General features: G+C 37.3%; 1 protein-coding gene across 4 annotated transcripts in view; it reads left to right on the top strand.

The window, feature by feature from the left end:
- Window positions 1-16,867, top strand: part of Pter (phosphotriesterase related) — a 59,250-nt gene that overhangs the window by 11,041 nt on the left and 31,342 nt on the right. The window contains exon 2 of one of the 4 annotated variants that reach the window (XM_013515556.1): window positions 13,510-13,580. The exons of the other annotated variants lie outside the window; for them this stretch is intronic. The gene's annotated coding sequence lies outside the window, so the exon portion shown is untranslated. The remainder of the gene's footprint in view (window positions 1-13,509; window positions 13,581-16,867) is intronic. 4 annotated transcript variants of the gene reach the window in all.

Below are 16,867 nucleotides of genomic sequence, written 5' to 3'. Positions count from 1 at the left end.
AAAGATCTCTTCAATGAAAACTACAGTACTCTGAAAAAAAGAGATCAAAGAAGATTTCAGTAAATGGAAAGATATTTCTTGCTCATGGATAGGAAGAACCAACATTGTGAAAATGGCCATACTCCCAAAACTGCTGTACAAATTCAATGCAATTCCCATTATACTACCATTATCATACCTTACATATCTCAAGAAAACATGCCTTAAATTCATCTGGAACCAGAAGAGACCCAGAATAGCAAAAGCAGTCCTGGGCAACAAGAACAAGTCAGGTGGAATCACAATGCCTGACCTGAAATTATACTACAAAGCTACTTTAATTTTTATTAGTAATACCTTGGTTAAAATAAATTTATATGACTTAGTCCTCTATAATGTAATGATTTAAGTTTTGTTTTGTTTGCTTTGTCTTTGTTTTTGGTGCTGAGTATTGAATCCAAGACCCCATGTATGCTAAGCGTGTACTCTACCACTGAGCTACAAGCTCAAGGCTCCTAACATTAAGAGAGTTTCTCATGTCATTTCTGCACAAAGAATTATGCATTAAACTTTAGAGTTTTGCTCTACAGATATTGGAAAGCTAATCAGTAGCTGTTCTGTGTCTGACAATAATGTCTGGATCCATATTCAGTATACCCTATATCATATTTATATTTTTTAAACCAACATCATTTAAAATGATGTCCACAATTATAGGATCAATAAAAAGGTCTGTGAGTTGGAATTAGATAATAGATTTATCTGCCTAATTAAAAGTCAAGCTTACACTTCTGATGAGTTGACGGGGATGTTAGGAGTTAGTTCTTTAACAGGCCAAAGAAAATTAATAATGGGTTACAAGATATCATAGAGATGTTGATAGACCCTTTTATTTTTACCAGTTCTTTCAAAGCTTGATGAATTCTAATATCATCTTTAACAACCTCTGTGATGTCTATGTGCTACCTTTACTATTAATTATTTAATATTCTTTCTTAAACCAAATCTGCTTTTCAGTGTTGGCTTTATCCTAAGCACTATCTATCACTTGTAATGTTGCTTACTTTTTATTCTTGGAGCACATTAAAATAAATAAAAATTTACTTAAAATATTTTTAAAATACTCATGTACCATTTATTACCATTTTGAAAACTGCTTTCACAGTATGTATCAAACTCTTTAAATGAAAACATTCACAAAATCAAGTAGATTATTGACTTTCTTTTACTTATATCACCATCCAGTAAAGAAAAAAATAATTCTTAGTTGTTCATTTGGCACAGAATTTTTAGAAAAAGTGCTGTATATGTTCTACAGTATTAGAAACTGTAAAAAAGTATTAGAAACTGTAAAAACTCTATGTGTGTATGTAGATATATACACATGTATCTAGATCACTAATGTATGATTTTAGCTGTTGCTCAGGAAATAACCAACAGTTTTCAGTACTTTAGGCAGCATCATATATTTCAGGGCTAATAAAGCCTTCATTATTTTATATTTGTGCCTCTGTTTTATTCTTTTTCACTAGCAGTATAAGGGCTGATAATAAATAACAATCTGGACCTTCTGGGTTGTGGAATATTTTTATTTCATTCATCCATTAGTAATACTCTGCTGTTTTTAGTAAGTTGATAGTAAAGTAAATACTGTAACATGATGGTGTGCTTGAGTGAAGTTTACTTAATGGGACATCAATAAAGAATTCGTGTAGAGAGAGACATCAGTAGGTTTCATGTTCCTTGTGTAGAAATGTTCTGGCTGGTTTCCCACTACACATATGTCCTTGTTTATTTATTTATTTATTTATTTATTTATTTATTTATGTATGTATGTATGTCTTTTTTGAGACAGGGTCTCGCTATGCAGTTCAGGCCGGCTTTGAGCTCACTTTGTAGCCCAGGCTGGTCTTGAAGTCACAATGATCCTCCTGCCTCGGCCTCCCATGTGCTGGGATTATAGGCACACACCACCACACCCAGCTCCTTCCTTATTTAATATTTAAACAAACTGAACCAATGGAGAAGCTGTGACACCCTTCCAAGTAAGAGTCATAGAACTTGTATCGGAAAGGGAATTTAGAGATCAGTTTAACTCTCTGTTTTATTAATGAGAAAACTGAGTTCCACAGACTCATTTACCCAAATTGAAAATTTTAGCATTTTAACTTTTCTGGTAACATTTATACAGTCTGTAAAGTTCTAGTTCTACTTCCTCTTGGAAAAACAGTAGTATGTTCAGAAGATCATTATGCTGTCCGGTTTGTGTCCATTATTACAATAGAGTAACATTAATGTCTGATACCACTCAGGATATTTCATAGCTATCATTTGTATCAATAAAATATTACTAAATTAGAAGGTTAACCTATTGAATCAGGAATTATATCTGTTTCCTTTAGTACATTTGAAAGAGAAAAGCCATTTGTAAGTGGTGTCAAGGTTTATTGGATATAAAAAATATAATTGCTGTTCTTAAGCATTTCAAATTCTTAATTTTTAATCTTTGATTATAATAAAAACTGTCCAAAAAAAAAATAATAAGGGCCGGGTAGGTAGCTCAGCTGCACAGCACCTGCCTGGCAAGTGCAACGTCCTGAGTTTGATTCTCGGTACCAAAAAAATAGATAAACAAATAAATAAATAATAAAAAATGAAAGCTGATCACCATATGTAATCAATATACATTTTGATAATAATACATAAAGAAAATGTATGAAATGAGTTATAGTATTAAAGAATAAGCCAAGAAGCGGGAGTTTAATTTTGTGTGGTATCTAAACAAGAATTTAAAGAACAGAATAGAAAGTGCCACAAAGACTTTACCCATGAAGTTAATAAGTTCCAAAAAAAGGACAGCTAATTTTATGTGGTAGGTTTATATTCCTCCACAGCTTGTTGGTAAAAGTAGCTTGGAACACTTAGAGAGCATGTCTTTATCCTTACTGTGTTTCAATTAAAAAAGCATTATTACTGCTTTTCAGAAGCTGAACCTCAGAAGAATTCTGAGGTCTCCCAGGCCCACACACTCTAAGAAAAGGAAAATTAGTGACCATTATCCCTCAGAATGCTGTCATATGGTATAAGAAAAAAGCCAAGCAAGTCTTTAATAAGACAAAACCCTTTGCCAGTTGTTAATTTCTGCTATTAACGCTACCAGAGAGTACATATTTCAGATCTGTTCCTTATGTTTTCAGACCCACAGCAGATCCAAAACCTGTGCATTCTTTCCAGTCAAGTTAATTTATTCATCTTCCCATAAACTTTCATACAATGCCCACTGCAGGCCAGGCCTGGTGCTAAATATTGGTTGTGGCATTGTCCTCACTGAAACATTGAGCGGAGGAGAGGCTTTGTGAGTTAAGATAATCCATTTGCAATTCTCTGGTGGTGTCCCCAGAGACTACTGGAAGATTAGAGGCCACTCAGGTGAACACACTATCCTGCCGGTCTTTGCAGTGCGCTCCATTTGTAATGGACGCATGATGGTCATTTTACAGTGTTTTCAACTATGACAAGCAAACTGAGGAGACTGCTGGGGGCTGGGCTGGGCAGTGCTCTTCTGAACAGGACTTTCTTTTTTCTAGTCTTTGATTATCCTGAGACAGCTTGCTAACATTTTCTTGAACAATAAACAAGATCCAGCATCTCTGCACTGAATATTGTAGAGTTCCCTGTAAAAAAAAGTTTCCTGCCCATTTCAGTCCATTTCTGTGGCTATTACAGAAGAGCTGAGGCTGGGTAAGATATAAAGAAAGAGGCTTATGCAGCTCCCGATTCTGCTGATGTGAAGCCAAATAGCACAGCACTAGTGTCTGCCAGGGGGCACCTGCTGGACCACAGTGTGGCAGACAGGTGAGTATGGATGGAAGGAGCATATGTCAGAAGAGGGAAGGAAAGAGACCAGGCCAGGCCGGGGCCAGGCTCATTCTTTTGCAACAATCCACCCTCTTAGGAACTAACCCACTTCTGTGAGTCCCAGCCCACTGCCCAAGACCAGAATAATCCCTTCGTGAGGGTGAGAATGACCTAGTCCTCTCCCACTAGGTCCCACCTCTTAAGGGTCTCAGCACTTCTGCCTATTGCTTCTTGGGAATCAAGCCTCAGGAAGAGCTGTGGTGAGGACAGACCACCTTCAATCCTGTTCTTGCTCCCTTCCTGAGTGGAGCTGTGTCTACTCTTAGCATCTTTGGAGGTTCTTTTCTCCCCAGAGTCAGTGAATAAAAGATCCTAACCGGAATCCCAGTAAGGTGCACCCCATTTCTGCCACACAGTCACTGTGCTTAGTACATTTATCCTTTTACTTAATTATTAAACCTTCCTTGCTGAGGAAAACCCAGTTTGGTTGCTCTTACCCCCAGGTAATGGCACTGGCTTTAGAGTGCTTTGTTTATCATCAGAGTATTCATTATGTTTACCTATATGCTGTGGATAAGTCGTTGTAAATGATTCAATTGTAAACTCATTGAAGACAGGACCAAGTCTGCTTTTTCTTTCAATATCACTGAGAGGGACTGACCCAGTTTATTACTGGGGTGTGAATCCTAAGCAAATAAAAAGAAAAACCAAAACCATAATATCTCAGGAAAGGACATATGTTCTGTGAAGGTAATGTGGTGACCTGGCCCCGGGGCAGAATGTAGGGAGAAGTTTAAATGTCTTGATGCTAAACATCACTTTGTTTTTAAGCTCTCGTATCACAACAACTTGGCTCCATCACAATTAATCTTATATAGTAATGCAGTGACGATGAGATGATTTCTCTGGAGAATCTGAGCTAATACTATTAAAATGCTCTTACAATGTCAAAATGATTGCGGTGGAAGCATGCGGGGACTGTGCTTATGTGATTATGATATTACAGTGATGGGCAATTATCATAGGAAACTACTAATTCAACCCTGTGGGGACTTGCATTATGAAGCCATTATAACATGAGATTATAATGACACAATAACTTGGATACACATTCGTGATGTGAAAACTAAAAGCTAATTTGAGTGCAAGTTGTATTTCCATTAAATTGTAATTAAACACTGAAAGCAACGCTTGTTTAAATTTGAGACGGAGACATACAATTCAGAAATGAAAACTATAGGTGAATGAAAACGTATGCTGAGTGTAAGCTTAGAGATGGTTGGAAGTCATTTACAACTTGCCCTTTAGTATTTTCTAGGAGGAAAAGCTCACACCACAATGACTTCCCTAGACAAGCAGTGCCAAGGCTAGTACCAAGTATGGGATCCAATCCCCATTCCTATCGTAACTAATCTTCCCAGGCTTCTCGTTTCATTTGTGATGTGGACATCATAGTACCTTATTCCCTGTAATAGAAGAGACCAAGTCAAATTATGTTTTCCATAAAAAGTAACATTTTGTGTACATCATAGTGAATCCATGTTAAAACAGAGAAGCACAAAGAGAAAACTAGCATCAAACCCAGGGCCTCGTGTATACTGGGCAAGTACTCTACCACTGAGCTATACCACAATCCTCGGTCTATTTTCTATACACAGTATATCCTCATTTGGTTCAAAGCTTTGCATTCTATACCACCTTTAACACCTCCTTATTGATTCTTTTCTTTCACATTGGATTTTTTTTATGAGTATGTTTGCAGTACATAAGGGTGCAGTCATGATTTGGAGACAGTATCTTAATTAGTTTTACTTCCCCTCCCATCCTCTCCCCTCCCCCTCCCTCCCTCTATTTTTTTTTTATTTTAAAGCAAAAAAAGATAAACAATGAAACCGAGTTTTGAAACAGGTTAATAGGGCAATTACCATAGTTGATACCTTTCATCTTGTTGTCTTTATATTAGTTAATCAGAGTACAAAATACAGGTGTGATATCTTGTCTAAACAATATTAGCACAAAACCTTCTTTTCAAGGAACTAAGAGAAGCTACCTGTCAAACTATTTTAACCATCTTATATATACATATTTTTTTCTTTTTCCTTTTCTTCTTTTCCCCTCTCCCCCATCACAGTTTGTCTTTTCTTTTGCAGTTTTTTTCCCAGTTCACAATATCTATTGTATGTCTTGGATCCTGTTTTCTTGTTCAGTTTCTCACACTAGTGAGACAATATGATGTTTACACATATGTGTCTGATTTATTTTACTTATGAGTATGGTCTCAAGTTGCATCCATTTACCTATAAAAGTCTCCAGTTTATCCTTCTTTATGGCTGAATAGTACTCCATTATATCAAGAAACCACATCCTCTGCTGATGGGCATCTAGGTTGTTTCCAAGATTTAGCTATTACAAATTGTGCTGCTTGATTTTTCCTACCCTTTCCAGTTGCAAGATCTATTTCTTATCCAAAAGAATATTGTTGATAAGTTTTTATTTGCTTTTTAAAAGTCAACTCAAGCTGGACAATTTTGCATATCACCTGAGAAACTATATCTTACTATCAGGGAATAATAGTTGGCAAGGTTTCTGTTTTGCATAGATCAGTTACAGGATGAACTATAGTAAATTCCTCAGGTCCTATTAGTAACACTAGAGGCCCTGATTCCTGTTCTTGGGTTAAGATTCAGTGGTGTCTTTGAGAAATCAGAGTTCTCCTTTGCTCCCACCTGATAATTATTGTGCGGCTTAGGTGAACATAAAGATGGTTTATAAAATAAGATGCTTTCTTAGCTTATGAAAAAAAAACTAAGAACATCCAAGAGCTCCAGAACTTGTTAGATATATAGCAGCATTAACTTGTTCTGATATTATAAGGACACAGAGTAGCTCTTGTGTACTCTTTACTAATTATGACTCAAAGTGGTTATTGCTTCTTGGTTTAAATATAGTTGAGATGGGTTTTTGTTATTAAGCATTTAGTTTGCACTTAGCTATGCTGTATGCTTTAGAGTTATTTTTATTATCACTTCTTGCAGCAACCGAATTAAGTAGGTTAGTCTAAATTGCCAGAGTCCATGTTTTTATAATTAGGAAAAGGAAAGCACCGTGTACACTAACGGCTTCTTCACATCATCCAGTGAGTAGGGGGTGGGATAAGGTTTTTTGTTGTGGTTTATCACAGCTTCTCTCTTAGGCCAGTGAGTAGTGTCATCCACTGAGTAGTCCTTCTGTGTCAGTGGAGACCTTGGTAACTAACTGTGATCTTCACGGTGTAAACAGCTACACGGCTTGATAAAAAGAACCCTAGACTGACAAGTTGGAAGCCTGGGTACTGGTCTAGGTTACTGCACCTTCAAAAGATCAAGGAAGTTAGTTCTAACACCTAAAAGTTAAGAACATAAGTTAAGTGATCCTTAGAGTCCCATCCAATTCAAAAAGTCTAACATCAAATAGCATTTAACATTAATTGAAACAAATATTTCACTGTATATAATATACATTTTAATGTTCAAAATATTTAATGTTTTATTTACTGTAAAGCCATTAACCTAAATTCAAAACCATACCTTACTTGGATGGCATTCAGTGATTGGATGTTTTTGCAGTAGATTTGTGATTTAATTTAGAATGTATTTTTTATTCAGGAAACTTACTAAAATTATTGATGTTGCAGATATAAATCAAATCCAAGGCAGACACTTAAATCATAGTCAATTGGTATATAGGCAATATTACAAAGTGTAGTTAGTAACTATATTAATATTTCCACTTGATAATTGTTTAAGTGTATAGCTAAATAGTTGTAGTAAATAATACTTTAAAATATGCTTTCCCATGAATTCTTATGAAGCAGGTAAGGGCCATGAATGAGGTCCCAAATGGAATTATAATGCTATCTAAAGCTTTCTACATGTATCAGTGTACCTTGTTTTTATGTGGAAAGTATATGTGATCAAATTCCTTTCATCTTTTACATATATTCTATATATGGATTAGTCAATTAAAAATTGCTATTTGATAGCAGATATTTTTCTTAATTTTGTAAGGCTTGTTCTCTAGAGAATATAGAAGTCCATTTCCAGACTGGGAAAGAGCAATTATTGCTGTTATTACAGTAATTATTGTAGTTATTACAGATTTGCCCTTGATCCCTTTGTAGTAAATTAGCCTTTTGGGAGTAGAAATAAGCCATGCCTTACTTGTAGTATATCAAATACTAGCCTTTCCCCAAAATAGGTATCTTTGTCAGGTGTCACACTCTTGTAAAACGAGGCAAAGTTCACTACCTTGAGTTACTTCATGGACCAGTTAATAAAGCCTTTTTCTAAACCAGTTTTTCTGCAATTTGAGGTTTCACCAATTTTCATACTTTTCTTTGTGTTTTCATTGCCATGATAACAATATTCTAAACAATTTAAGCACATCCTGGATAGCTAGATTGCTTTTACAACAAATATTCTCATAAGGTTTCATTTTGCACTTATATTTCTCTTTAAGACTTTATGATTATGATACCAATTATCAGCTGAAATAACAGCATTTGTCTTTCTTTTTAGTGATCTTTATCCAAGCTGGGGGTCTCTGTTTCTCTGGGAACCATGACTCTATTTCAGGGGACATTGGAAAGTACTTGGATTGAGTGATGTCATAGTATGATCACGTGATTAGGTCCTTTTCATTTCCTCTGATCGAAGTGGAGTTGGTTTATAAAGTTGCTCATATATGAAAGTTGCATATATTTTTGTTTTTCAGAATCTGGTTTTAGAGTCTATACCACTATCCTACAGGCAGTAGTAGGAGTCAAAACTTGTTCAGAGTCTTCTAGTTTGTATTAGCTCCATTACTATTTCCCATTGCTATTACAAAATACCTGATGCTTAGTACATCATAAAGAAAAGATATTTATTTAGCGCCCATCCCCTTGGTTCTGTGAGGGGCCCCTAGCTGTCACACAGTGGCAAGTAGCATAATGACAGGAGTATGTGTGAGAGGGAGAGGCCATGGAAGCCAGAGCAAGTAAGTGGGCAGGGCTCAGGCTTGTTCTTTTATAACAAGCCTCTTACGCGAACTAACCAAGGTTCCTGGAGATCAGTCTCTTCCAAGGGCAGTACTTCCAATGGGCTGATTATTTTGCTTGTCCCCTTTAACATCGCTATTCTTATGACCAAACTTCCAACACATGTACCCTTTGGGAACACACTCCAACTATAATCGTTTTAGCTATTTTAGCCTGATGATTTTACTGTGTAAAACTTCAACATACTCAGCCCTCTTCCTAGAAGTAATTCTTTAAGACGGTTGCCTGCTTATCTCTCTGGAGCTAAAGGAAATGTGGGGATACAAGGAGAGAAATAGGTAAGAACTCAGCCAAGCTCCTCGTAAACTAGTCAACTGATGCTAATAGACTATGCATCATGATACACTGGGATTCCTGCCCCATGTTCTTTCCTAAGAAACAGGCAGGGCTGGGGTATAGCTCACTGGTAGAGCACTCAAGCTCTGGCTTCAATCCCCAGCACCACACGCACACACAGAAGAAAGTACAAAGTAATGTGTATCTTCTTTGGCCCACATATAAATAAGTGTTGGTCGACTCTCAGAGGAGAAACCTCTGAGGTCATAGTGGTTATCCTATTTTTAAAGGTTTCTCAGGGGATGTTTCCACAGCCTACAGCAGCATATGTTCTGCCTCTCTCCATAATAGAATACAGTACCTTATCCTGGTCCGAATAATAACCCCATTTCCTCATTGGGGAAATGGGAACAATAATACTAAAAGTGAATTTCATCTCAAAGTACATCCTGTGATCTGCCATTGGATCCTTTTTGGTGACTCACCGTCTATGGATCCCTTGTCTACTTCTCCTGGACGTTAGGAGATTTAATTAAAGTGTGGAGAGTGTCTTAAACTCTACGGGGAAACACCCAGCATTCTTACTGTAAATAACACAATCTCTTGATGGAAATGAAAACAGAAATATAGAAAGCTGTGGCTTCAGTGTGGGTAGGGTTTTATGACAGTGTATTCATTCCTACAATGTTTATTTCTAACGGTCACCACTGTAGGTTTAAGAATTCAGAACTCAATTACTGTGAACTTTCAAACTGTTCTAAGTATTCTGACTTCATTTTTCCCAGCCATTAATTGCACATTTTAGAGGTCAGTTAAGTATTCAAGTCATGATGCTTTTAGTCAACTTTTTAACCAGTTTTGTTTTCAAATGACAATTGCAACATTGTGTATGTTACAGGATGAGTTCTCATCCAGCCTTGCCTTTGCCCTGAAATGTAGTCCTGCCCTTAAGATCACTAAGGAACTAGAAATTTTGCTTTAGTTGACTAATTATCTTCTAGCTGCCTGTCTTCACATGCCTCCATCTACACCCCACATCCCCCATTTAATTATCTAACACAGGTCTAAGCCTTTGGGCCATGCCCATGTGTTAAGGCTTTTTCACTGTGGACTGGATGTGCACACCTGTGTATGAGCTCCTACAGGCTGCTTCTAAGTCCTGAAACATGTCCTTAAGTGCTTGTGCCATGGCATGGTACCTCCTCCAGAAAGCCATCTTACTTCCTTCAGTACTGTGAATATTTCCAGACCCACTATCCAGGGAATTGCTTTGTATCCACTTCCTAACATTTACTACATGCTGCTCTAAGTCCTAAGTGTCCCATTACTGTATAAAACTTACCAGTCCCTCTAGGATGCTCCCAATCTACCAAGCACTGTGTTGAAGGCTCTTTAGCTTCTACTATGGTGTAGATCTAATATGTTCCCTAAACGTCTAGTGTATTCAGAGGCAGGGCTTTTGGATATGATTGGGTCATGTGGGCACCATGCTCACCAGTAGATTCATCCATTCATGAGTTCCTAACTAAATGTGCTATTAGGAGGTGGGGCCAGTTTGAGATGCATCACTGGGGTGTAACTTTGGAGTACATATCTCCTGCTGTGACTCTTCACTACTTCTCTGCTTTCCTCTACCATACCCCTCTGCCATGTTTGTGCTTTAGAGCCAGCTGACCATGGACTCTGACCTCTGAAACCATGAGCCTAAATAAACCTCTCCTCTTTCAGTTGTGAGAGTCAAGTATTTTATCCCAGCAATTGGAAGGCTGACCAACACAGCCTTCTAAGGTCAAGACTGTTTCTTTTTCATCCTTGTTTTCTTACTATCTTCCTTGAATATAGTACAGCCTTAGCAAATGTTTGCTACATTGAATTGAACTGCTTTCAGGTAAAATTTGTGGATGCCTGGAAGGCTGGCTGCCTTGAATGTCCTTCCCATACTCTAAGAACTTAAAGGTCCAAACTATCCCCTCTGATCTGCAAGTTGTAGCAGGTTTTTTGGGGTTACATGAAGAACAGGCTTCAAGGTCAAATGTGTGTGAAGAGGACACAATATTCATGAAAACATCGCTTGCTTGTACCTTTTAGGTACATTCTGTCATTGTGGAACTGATGGGTGGAGAGCACAGAACTAAAGATCTGCTCCCCACTTCAGCAAAAGTTTATCAAGTAGCTGCTTCTTGACAATCACTAGCACAGCTCTTTGTTGGTACCCGTGGCTCGGAGTGTGGAAACAATTACAGTGATACCAAATAAGATCTAGTTAAAAGTAGAACTCAGCTCTCTTTTTTATCAAGCATGACATCATGTTTCTCAAACAGATGTCCAGGTAGCCAGCAGATAAGTCACCAGTGCAAGAAATATGGAGTAGGTTCAACCTGGAAACTCTCTCATGCTCCTTGAAATGACTCTCAGACCCTTTGTCTGCATAACTCCCAGTTTTTACACCAAACTAGGCCTCACCATTTAAAAACACATACCTGTCACTGTGTTCTTTCTAAGTCTGAATTAGCTGAGCAGAGTAGCAAAACTGAGGAGTTTTTGAAAGTTAGTGTGCTGTGTGATCTTCAACATAAAGGAGCTAAGAAGATTTCTGTGGGAAGTTGGTTGTGCAACAGAGTCACAAAGGCCTTCTGTGATTCAAGGAATATTATTTTAAAAATAAACCGCCTTAAAAAGAAATCAGAGTGGATGATGTATGCATTTACAATAGCAGCCCAAGAGCCATCATCCAATTTTACTCCTTCCCAAGGAATAGCTGTAGCCATGAATCACCTGCTGTAATTTCACCAGGTATTTATAGTTTTCTGATTTACAGTTGACTCCCACTAATTCAGATAGGAAATGTCTTGAAGGATGAAGTCACTTGTGGTTATTTTTGTGCACTCAAAAGTCTTGTTCTTCTTCAGTAACAGAAAGTTTTAAAATGTTTGCCTATGTAAAACTGTTGTTGGGCATAGAATAAGCTGAAAAGGCATGCTTAATGTCTGCTGAGAGCTTAGCGTGTGAAGTTATAGGAAAGTTAAAAAAAAAAATGGCTTCAAACTCCGTATCCTAAAATCTTTTGAGAAAACAATTTCCAATGATTTTGGTTTTGTGATACTGGGGATTGAAGTCGAGGCCTTCTCATGGAGCTATACCCGGGTATTTTTATTTGTTTAATATTCTTTATAAATTCTGAGACATTGTCTTGCTAAATTGATAAATTTCCCAGGCTGCCTCAGCCACCCAGAGTGCTAGGATTATGGGCATGTACCATCACAACCAGCTTGATGCTTCTGAATAATTTTTAGCTGTCTGATTTAGGCAAATAAGGTGATAGTCTATGAAAGGAGTCTGCTATGATCTCACAATTCTCTATTGTTGGAACATTAAATAAATCCAGGAAAATGGTTAGCCTTTTTCTAACAATTGTTAACCAAAATTTAAAACTGTTAACCTGTATGGATTTATGTTGTTATTTTTTGGTCCTGATTAGGCTTCCATTTATAGTTTTTTTTTCCTCCTGCTTTAATATTTGTTTTCTTGTGTCATTACATGTTTCATTTGTGTAGGTCACTGGTGGAGTAAGTGGGGAACAAAAATAAATAACCATACAAGTGTTAATTGAGTACTTACTATGTGCCAGGCACTGCAGTAAGTGGAAGACTTAAGTTACAGACAAGAGAGGGACTTGCTCTCAGAGAGCTCAAAGTCTGATAGACATAAAACAGAGGAAGTGCTTTTTCAAGGCTATCTTGGGGTGCTGTGAGACTGCATAAAACAAGCACCTTATCCACCTTGAACAACAAAGAACATCAAGAAAAGGTTCTAATTAGGAATGATTACCAAAGGCCAGGTAGAAGTTAGCTTTGACGGGGGAAGGGTTAGGGTGGCAGGGTAAGACTGGATGTACATGCTGGGACCAAGGAGGCAGCAACACATTCAAAGGCCCTGGCGGGTGAGTTGTGGAATTCAGGCAAGGGAGGCAGTTAAACTAGGATACTCTCAGACTTTACCTTTGATGTGTTTCTGAAACTTGGGAGGAGGACTCAGGTATTCATGTCTGCGTTTCATGAAGAGCACTGTGTAGTTTTGCTAAGGTGAATGGGAAAGCCAGGAAGACCATCAGAAGCTCTTACCGTAATCCCTCTGAGTTGATGACGTCCCCATTGGGGTAGTGGTTAGGAGATAAAAAGGGGAAGGTGAGTTAAAGAGCAATTACAGTGGTTGGATTTATAGGCCTTGGCTAAGTGCATAGATGCAGGTGAGGCGGGAGTCCTGATTGAAATCCAGGTGTGTCTGTCTGACTCTCTGTCTGTCCATCTGTCTATTTACAGGGCATTTGTAGATCTAATACCAAAGAGAATTTAAACATCTAAATTCTAAGGACTAAAAAGGATGGACCCATGTAAGTTTCCCAGTGCTGCAACTGGCATATGATAATTATTCAATAAATTTGCTATTGTGGTTGTCATCGTAGGCTAAATAGGTTTGATGAATTTTAATAACTGCCTAAAAAGGGCTATTCGTAAACAACAGTTGGCGTTTTTTAAACATACTAAAGTTTAAATTGCAACTTCCAAGCCCTGTGACAAGTTTCATAAATTTTCTTGGTGTCAGTTTCTTCATATAGTAAGAACTTGTAGGATTTATGAAAATTCAAGATTGGAGATGTAAAGTACTTTTAAGTGTCACCTGGCACGTAGTAGAAATTCAATAAATCATAGTGAATAAAATCCATCATTGTTGGTTTCTGGCCTTCAAATGAGGATGGAGAATTCTCTCTTTTGTGTCTCCCATAGGCCTGTCTTGCCTAGCATAGCATCTTATACTTAATAGTTGCTAAATAAATACTTTTTGAATCTATCACAAATGTTTTATTTTATTTTTATTTTATGGAAAAAAGATAAAGTTTCATAACAAGATGATACGAGGATAAGAATAGTTAATACATTGCATATTATTATCTTTAAAGTGGCTACTCAGAGTACAAGATATGGACATAAAAAATTTCCAGTCAATATTAGCACAAACCTTCCTTTTCTATGAAATAAGAAACACTAATAGTATAACTAACTTGCATTTTTTCTCTCTTTTTCTTCCTTCTTTTCCCCCTTCCCTAGTTCCTTTTTCCTTTTTAACAATTTCTTCCCATTTCACAGTATCTATTTTATATTTCTATCACAAATGTTTTTATTTCACTTTATTCTTAATTCTGTGCTAATCTATGAAGGCTGCTCATCATCTTTACAAAAGGATTTTTTTATGGTTCCATACTGATATGACTTATCTTAACTTGAAATTTCTTTTGCTTGATTCCTCTTTTTCATTTACAAATAACTGATGACCCATACTTGTAATTCCTGACACTGTCCTTTAAAAACTCTCCTTGAAAACCCTCATCTTCACTACTGACCCCACACAGGATTGTATTCAAGTGGGAGCTTTGTTCTTGTCTGCCTTGATTGTGACAAGAATTACTCAGCACCCTGAACCTTTTCCAAAATTGTGCTCAGGCTCTAAGACTTCTGCCTGGAGTCCTGAACTTCAAGGTCATTCTCCTAAAGACTTGGTCAAACAGCCTGAACTTAATATAAGCGAACCGTAGCCATTGAGAAGCCGTGTAATTTGATATGAAATGTATGCACAAGAAACAATATGAAATCCTTGTCAAAAAGGATTGTCAAAACTGGCAATTAGCAGCATTGTAATAATAAAAATTCAGAATAGCTATTGAGATCATAAATCTTTGCCTGCTTATGTGCTTTAGTTGAAAGATTCAAAATCTATATTCATTTATTTTACATGAGACATTAGTATAGACATATGATGGGGTACATGTGTAACATTGGTCTTTTTCCATCTTACTCCTTTGTGTTAATGATGAATAGAGCACATAAACATAAAAGCTGAGGGTTATTAAATTGTAACAAAGATAAAAAAAGTCTTTGCTCTGTCTACCACCCGAAAGTAAATATAACATCTTATGTCTAGTCGTTAAGTTTTACATATATTCTGCATAAGTTTATTGTCCTTAAAATACTTTTGTATTTTACTTTTCACATAACAGCACTTTTATAGCATTAAATGTTCTTAGAATATACAGTGTTAATTATTACATAATTTTCCATCCCATATGTAAACATCCAGTCCATCCCATCCACCTTAAACCAGAGGTTTAAACAGTAATATTATTACCTCCCGCAACACTAAGTGTTGGTCATACTCTGCTGAAGTGTCTGCATTCGCTTGAGACCTTTGGCTGGACTAGAACATCAAACATGGCTCAGGCACTTGGCTACTACATACACAGGTGCAGGTGCAAGGCTGAGTCAGCAGGGACCTTGGATGGCTGGGAGCCGCACCCCCTCCATGGAGTCTCAAGGACTCTCCTTCACATGAGTGAATAGCCAGACTTCTTACACTGCCGCTCAAGGTTCCACAAAGCTCAAAAGCAGACGCTACCTCCAAAGATTTATGGCCCACACGGCATCATATACTTGGGCTATGTTCTTTTGGCTAAGATGAGTCACGGGTGAGCTCAAGATCAGCATGGAAGGGGGTTGTGAAGAATGTGAAGAGTGGAAACCGTGCTCACTGAGGGCCATCTTTGGAGACTCACTAACTCACTGTATTAAGTGCATTCATTTAAAAAGGCATTTCCAGTTCCAGTAACCCACGGATAATGAGGACCTCCTGGAGCTGTAATCACTTTGGTGGGCATTTCCAAAAACCTAATGAGTTCTGATGTCAATCGCAACAGTCAATCTGCTTTAAACAATCACAGGCCTCAAGTGAAGGAATTCATTTATAGGCAAATTAGAGCCTCAGTTTGATTCATAAACTTCAACCCCCTATTGTTAGTTTTTAAAAAGAACAAGTTTAGCCTCATTTGCCTAAGGATAATAAGCAGATATTTGGAAAATAATTCAAAGTTTGGTGTCTAATAATAATTCTGAACATTTGAATGAGGTCTTATGACTTAAATAGTGCTTTAAGGTGTTTTCTTACTTGCTTTTCATTTCAAATCTTACACAGTAGCTCAGGCAGACATTACTCTAATGTTCAGGTGAGGAAACTAACGCATCAGAAGCTTTTAAAGTTTTCACAGTCATAGGAGGAAACACTGCAGCCAGGATTCCAAGTGCCAGGTTCTTAGAAGCCACCCATACCTCCTGGAATTCACTTTGAAATTTTGAAGGGTCTGAAACTGAAATTGGTATCTCTCATTGTATGTATTTGTATGTGTGTCTGTGTATCCATGTAAAATACACATTTTAAAGCCATTCTTAAAGAATGGACTTTATTGACAATTAGTGACTTGCAGTCAACTTGTTGAGTTAAAGGACAGTGCAGAAGTATGATTGTTATCAGGAAGTTGATTTAACCTCAGTATTTCACATACAGAAAAACAGGCTAACAGAGGTTAAATCACTCGCCCAAAGTGACACAGCTATGAAGTGCAAAAGCCAAGAACCCTTGACTGAAAGTGCTATTCTTCCAGGTAGGGCTGAGTTTTAGGCCTGCCGATGCAGCTCAGTGGTAGAGTGATTACCTTGCATGCATAAGGCTCCAACTTCAGTCCCCAGTACCGCCCAGAAAAAAAATCATAGACTTCTAAATGTGATTGTAGGAAAATATAGATATTTTAAATGTTTCAGACATTAATTTTTGGCTTGGCAGGAATTAAAAGTA

This window comes from Chinchilla lanigera, unplaced genomic scaffold (assembly GCF_000276665.1).
Source record: "Chinchilla lanigera isolate Chin_1 unplaced genomic scaffold, ChiLan1.0 scaffold00028, whole genome shotgun sequence".
Taxonomy (NCBI): domain Eukaryota; kingdom Metazoa; phylum Chordata; class Mammalia; order Rodentia; family Chinchillidae; genus Chinchilla; species Chinchilla lanigera.
The sequence above is the reverse complement of the archived record's forward strand: the minus strand, read 5'-3'. Positions and strand labels throughout refer to the sequence as shown.